The sequence below is a fragment of the Leptonotus elevatus genome, chromosome 2, assembly GCF_054856555.1.
Source record: "Leptonotus elevatus isolate MCC_2025b chromosome 2, RoL_Lele_1.0, whole genome shotgun sequence".
Lineage (NCBI taxonomy): Eukaryota > Metazoa > Chordata > Actinopteri > Syngnathiformes > Syngnathidae > Leptonotus > Leptonotus elevatus.
This window is the reverse complement of record NC_141240.1, coordinates 44,148,719-44,154,718: the sequence shown is the minus strand read 5'-3', so window position 1 is coordinate 44,154,718 and position 6,000 is coordinate 44,148,719. Positions and strand designations below refer to the sequence as shown.

The following is a 6,000-nucleotide window of genomic DNA, read 5'->3' as shown; positions in this document are numbered from 1 at the left end:
CACAGTTTCCTCAGAGCACACATACACATATAAAAGTAATTTGTAAGATGTTGATAAAATTGGGTTAATGGTGTAAATCAACAAACTCAAATTGGAAGGTTCATTTAACTAGATTGTTTTATGTTCAATATACTTAAAAAAAAAAATCAAAAATCAGTGACATGTACAATGTAGCCAATAAAAAAATATATAATACTAGATATTTTGTATAAACATTTCATCACTTGTGAAGATTTGTCTGTGTTGAATAATTTAGACAGGTGATAATTGCTGAAATTAAAATAACAGATTCATCAGATTATTTTAAATGCATATTAATTAAAATGTGTCACTCCCTTAACACTGAAAACAAAAATATGAATTAGACAATTATTGGTTCTTTTTAGCGGTTAAAAAAGTGGATGTTTGAATTGCAATTTGTATCTTTTTATTTTTTTATTTTTTTTGTTGATGTGCAAAAAACACATACAATTGGTCAAGCAGTGCATCCACCACCAGACGGCCTGTCCTGTATGTAGCAGTATGTCCTACTCGCAACCCGCGAGTGATGTATGACACAATCCGCATTATTGAACCTTGCAGCTGCACGCAGCGCAGTTGCTTAAACCCTTAAACTGGACTCCTCCTCGGATGCAGCGCGCTCCAACCTCACCATCGGGCTGCAACCCGTCTTGTGATAATTGGGAGTTCGCGTTGTCTTCTCTCGCGCGTTTTCTTCTAATCCTAACCCTGATTGGTCCTTTTTTTTCCCTGTCTGTGCTGTGGCCAATTAGAGAAGCTTGAATGAGACTATTTCAGAAGGTTCTCGACCACGGTCTCTTCCCATTTCATCTGGTCTGAGGTAAGTGTTGCACGGCAGTTGTTTGTAGTCTGATGTATAATGCTAAATAAGTGAGATTTTGCAAGTTTCCCCCCATCCTAAACTACATCACGTTAATACTGGCGATGTATTGAAACGTATTTGATGTGTTTGAACGTTGTGTTATCCGGCTGCTGTTTTAACAAGATAGGTAAAGTTAAGTGCTAGACATGGTAGCCTACATGCTAACTACACGTGCTAGCGCTAGCTAGAGCTAGCAGATCTTACTTTAAGGTTTTAATGTGCAGTAAAAGAAAACAAAAACAAAGACAAGTTTGAGTAGGCTCTAAATCTCAATTGTGTATATCCATCGTTGCTACAATATACAGTAAGGCTTTTGTCTCGTCTGTCGTCGTCGTGGTGGGGGTGGGGGAGGGGGGCGTCGGTTGTTGTCGCGGTTGTTGTCGTCGTCGTGGTGGGGGTGGGGGAGGGGGGCGTCGCGTCGGTTGTTGAGTGGCGTGTCCTGCGCGACCGTGTAGCGGAGCGGCGCAGATGAGGGATTTTGGAAGTATTTTACACTGTTAAATGACCTTCATTGATTGATTACAGCACAAATTTGTAAATTGTCAAAGCTGCCTTTATTTTCCCCCTTGAAAGATTACCGTTGGTTTCTGTAGCGATCGTTTTTTTCATGGCCATCCACAATATCCATCCATTTCCCAAACCGTTTCACCTCATGGAAATTAATCTAAAAAAAAAAAATTAGTAACAATGTTATTACAATACCGTTTTCTTTGTTAATAAGTAAACAAGGAAGTCTATAGTGTATCCATTTTTTCTATTGTTGAGGATTTATTCAAGGCTCTGTTCACCCCATCCATTATTTATAATCAATGAACTATACAATGTGTGATGTTACTATACTTCAGTTGATGACGGTTTCTTATTTTTTTTATTACAATGACACCACTGCCTCATCAGACTCAATGTACATGTTTAATGTTTCATACACATCTGAGATTAACTACAAATTTTATCTTGAATCTTTTAGCGATCCACTAAGCACTGTGCGAATTGGAAAGCTGCTGACCGTGATACTTGGATTTCTAACCTTCAGCACCCCCTTGGACTTCCACCTCATCTACCTGCTTTCATCTTGCCCTCAAACAACATAATACATATATAAGATCTACATCACAGAGTCTAGAACGCAAATACAGCTGAACTTGCACTCAACAGCACATTACAAACACTCTAATATCATTACTTTACTATTTTGTTGTGTTTAAATTTCATTTCTTTTTTACTGCCAGTCAGTTTACTTTTGACTTTGTCTTGGGAAGTTTTTTTCCTTTTCTTTTTGCTTACAGTAAAGGTAGCTGTAGCAGCATGCCGCGGAAGGGGAAGCGTTCCGAGGCAGCCAAGCGCCGATGGAAGAAGCTGGACCCTGCTGCTCCGGAACTGAGCCCAAACATCGCACCCCAGCAGGTACTTTGCCTCTATTCAATTCTGCACTTGGTGGTGGTGTATTCTGTGTTGACTTATTTTGAGTCGCACTGCTAGGTCCTCAATGTGCTGTATATTTTGTTTTCAGCCTCGGTCCCCACCCTCTGCCACCAGTGATGGGACCACGATGCAGTCTCCAGTGAACAAGGTACGAGTTTCACGCCATATTTTAGCAAGAGTTTATCATTGTTTTATTACTATTACACTTTATTTTAATATCCTAAACATTTGCAATGTGTATTTAGAAGGCCAGGGTCCGAACTTCACCTCCAGCCAGTCGGCTCGCCACTGTGGACGCCCGCTCCCCACCGCATACCTCTACTGTGGCTGCCCACCAGGTATGTTCCACAGCAGGCAAATTGCAATTAACTTTGTTAATGTGCAATACACATTATTTCCGGCTACAAATATAGAGTCAAGCAGAAAAAAATGCTAAAATGCTTATGTAAAAAGCAGTCTGTGTATTCAAGACACTCAATAGTAATGTAAAAAAATCCTTTATTAAAAATGGACTACCAACATGTTTCAACACAAGATAATAACTTAGACGGTTATATTTAATAACTAATATTTTCTTTTAGACTTCATGTCTATCTAAACAGTGTATGTCATTGTTTTGTCAAAAACATATTTCTATATACTTCCTTTATACTATAATCTAATCTGGTACAATCTGCTGCCTTTCTGCTCATGTATTTGATCAGAAAATTCTAGCAAAATTGAGCAATTGTGACTGTATTTTTCAGACACAAACAAACGTATCAGTTAAGTCCTTGAATCTCTTTTGTGATTAAGAATTTCATTAATAAACCTGGCCTGATTTAACATCACTTTGTATGTACAAAATACCTGGTCAATTAAAATTGGTCATCATGGATTCATTCAGCCTTTTACCATGGCACATGTTAAAATTCTATTTCTCTATTTCTATTTTGTTTTGTTTTTTACAGTGCAACATCCCATTGAACCCTCTCTGGTTCAGCCCACCCATGTTGGAGGCGATGGACAAGCTGTCTCCAGCTCATCTTTCCAGCCCTGAGGACTGCCCAGTGGTTCCAAAGGACAAGAAGGTATTTCAGTTTTCCTTTTTTGTTTGCCCGTTATGTTTACATATCTATCTTCATGACAACAAAAAAAAGTATAGTTAATTGTCCATTCTTGTAGTAACAATGCTTCGCAGTAAAAGCAAAAAAAAAAAAAATATATATATATATATATAGAGATATATATATCTATATCTATATATCTTTTTTTTGCTCTTTCTTGTTAGACATCCACCGCAGGGCACAGACGACAGCAGCAGTGCTGTGTGTAAAAGAATTATTGTTTGCTTGTCGTTTCAGCCAGAGGAAAGGCCAGCCCCTGCGGAGGTTCCTTCCAGACCATCATCTCCCCGTCGTCCTGGGACTGAGGTAATTTTTTTATACTCACAACATTAACCATGAACATATGAAATGTTTAAAATTATATTAGTTAGAATTTAAGATAATTAAAATGGTTTCAATCATTTCAGGATCCTGCTGTGGGACTTCCTCAACGCACGCTATCCGTGAGGGCCACACATTCACAGATGGATGAAAGGTACTCAACTTTTTCTCGCAACCACCAGTGTACTTGTATGGCACTCACTTTCTTGGCCTTCCACGCTGAGGGGTTGCAGTTTAATTCGCTTAACCTTGACAGGGTGCTTGAACACGGGGACTCGCTTTACGTGGGTGCTAAACAGCAATTGATTTTGGACCATAACTTTCGGAATGATCACTTGACTGTCGAGGAGATGCCAAAACAAGTCATGACGGAAACTAATGTCTATAATGTACAGATGCATGAGCTCAGCGTTGGTTATGTCATAGATGACAGTCATACCCAAATAGACTTGGGATTGTCTCTTGGAGCTCAGCTTGAGTGCTTGTCACAAAATGTCACTCTTGCTTTCTTGATTGTGAATCCAGAGTGTTTTGCAGTATTCCGTGACAGATCAGGATACTTTGGGTTATTTGATTCACATTCCAGATCTGAAGTGGGCTTGCCACACCCAAACGGAACTGCAATTATGTTGACGTTTTCTCACTTGTGTGGCTTGGTTGAGCATTTGCGTCAGCTTTTTGAAGGACATAGCCGGTTTGCAACATATGAGTTTGTGCCAGTCTCTTTTCATTTTGACGGCAGTTCCATTAACACGCAACAGGATTCTACTACAACCATCTCAAAGGCAAAGGAAGAGCAATTAATTGAATTAGGTGATTCCCAAACTAAAGCGCTACAAATTGGGGTTGGTATTGTACCACACCAAGAGCTACATAGTGCGGTACATGTTGAACCAAATAGCCAAGCAAGCCAAATTAATGAGGGTCAAAATATTCTGGACCCTCAGCAAGGACTCAAACTGCTGCATGTTAATATAGATCTTACCAAATGGAGTAAAAGTCAGCGTGCAAAACATTTATATAGACAACGTCAACCCATTCGTAAGTGCCAAAGACAACTGTCAACTACATCTAATTCTAATTATCACAGTGTTCCTTGCTATAAGGAAAAAAAGAAGCTCTATCAGAGGAATAGATACAACAGTGATTCTGCTTTTAAGGCAAAACGGCAGCAATATCTTATTGATAAATACCAACACGACCTTGCTTTTCAGCAAAAGCAGAAGATATTGATGAAAAGGTACGTGGGAGAGAAATACAGAAATGACCTTTCTTTTCAAAGTAAACAAAAACATTACCTGCGAGAGAAATACAGAAATGACCCTTTTTTCCAAAGTAAACGAAAGCATTACTTGCGAGAGAGGTACAGGAAAGACATTTCTTTGCAAAGTAAACGAAAACGATGCTTGCGAGAGAGGTACTGGAAAGACCTTTCTTTTCAAAGTAAACGAAAACGATACTTGCGAGAAAGGTACGAAAAAGACCTTTCTTTTCAAAGTAAGCGAAAACATTACTTGCGAGAGAGGTACAGAAAGGATATATCGTTTCAAAGTAAACAGAAAAATTACATGCAAGAGAGGTACCAAAAAGATTCGGCTTTCAGGCTTTCTCATATTAGGCGCTGTTTACAAAACAAAAAGGACAGGCGTGATTCAAACGCGCTGCAACGTATTCGCCACAAGTTAAATTGTGCTGTGAAAATCAAAAATAAATATAGTCGCGTCATTCCCCAGTGTCAGGAAATTGAGCAGGATCAGGCAAATGGTGTAGTAGACGTCTCTGTGCAAATGAAGCAGGCACTCGTAGATCCAGAAATGGAAGCCACCATCGCTTCTTTCCGGGAAAGGGTTCGGCATGGGCCGACGTATATCTGCACAGTGTGCCACCGTGCGCTTTTCCCCAATCAAGTAAAGCGTTGCAAACGAGCCAGATACACCAAAAATGTTGATGTGGCGCTTGCTTGCTTGACAGGCCACTTTGTTCACACTTGTAGTTGCCCCGCCCCATGTACCGTTCCTCAAGAACGGATGCAGGAGTGGATTTGTCATACCTGTGACAACCATCTGTTCAGAGGTGGCATGCCACCCCAGGCGGTGGCAAATAACTTGGCACTGGCGCCCATTCCCGAAGAGCTGTCGGAATTAAATGTACTTGAACGACAGCTAATTGCAAAAATCATCCCTTTTGCAAAGATTGTTGCGTTGCCCAAAGGACGGCAAAGGGCCGTACACGGTTCTGTGGTGTGCGTTCCATCAGAGATGGAAGCCG

The 6,000-nt window shown here is 40.1% G+C and overlaps 1 long non-coding RNA gene across 1 annotated transcript; it reads left to right on the top strand.

The window, feature by feature from the left end:
- Nucleotides 1–652: 652 nt before the first annotated feature.
- LOC147180173 (uncharacterized) lies at nucleotides 653–3,352 on the top strand. The gene is made up of 5 exons (XR_015094151.1): nucleotides 653–841; nucleotides 1,851–2,287; nucleotides 2,394–2,453; nucleotides 2,551–2,643; nucleotides 3,256–3,352. It is a non-coding gene; the product is annotated as an uncharacterized LOC147180173 (long non-coding RNA).
- Nucleotides 3,353–6,000: the final 2,648 nt, after the last annotated feature.